The sequence below is a fragment of the Gigantopelta aegis genome, chromosome 14 (assembly GCF_016097555.1).
Source record: "Gigantopelta aegis isolate Gae_Host chromosome 14, Gae_host_genome, whole genome shotgun sequence".
In the NCBI taxonomy this organism is placed as follows: domain Eukaryota; kingdom Metazoa; phylum Mollusca; class Gastropoda; order Neomphalida; family Peltospiridae; genus Gigantopelta; species Gigantopelta aegis.
The window spans coordinates 45,558,801-45,559,020 of NC_054712.1; positions in this window are offsets into that span (position 1 = coordinate 45,558,801).

Here is a 220-nt window from a genome sequence, read left to right on the forward strand (position 1 = left end):
CCTGAGTCGTTTCGTCCTTATTCCCGATCGCCCCGCGTCGTTTCGCCCCCATACCGGTCGTTTCGCCCTCATGTTTATGTAGGGAATACCTACATGTCGATTGTGAATTATGAATAAATTTGTTTACGTGACTAGTTGATTCGGGGGCGAACGGGAATAAGGGCGAAACGACTCGGGGTCGAATAGGAATAAGGGCGAAACTACCCGGATTCCTCTGAAC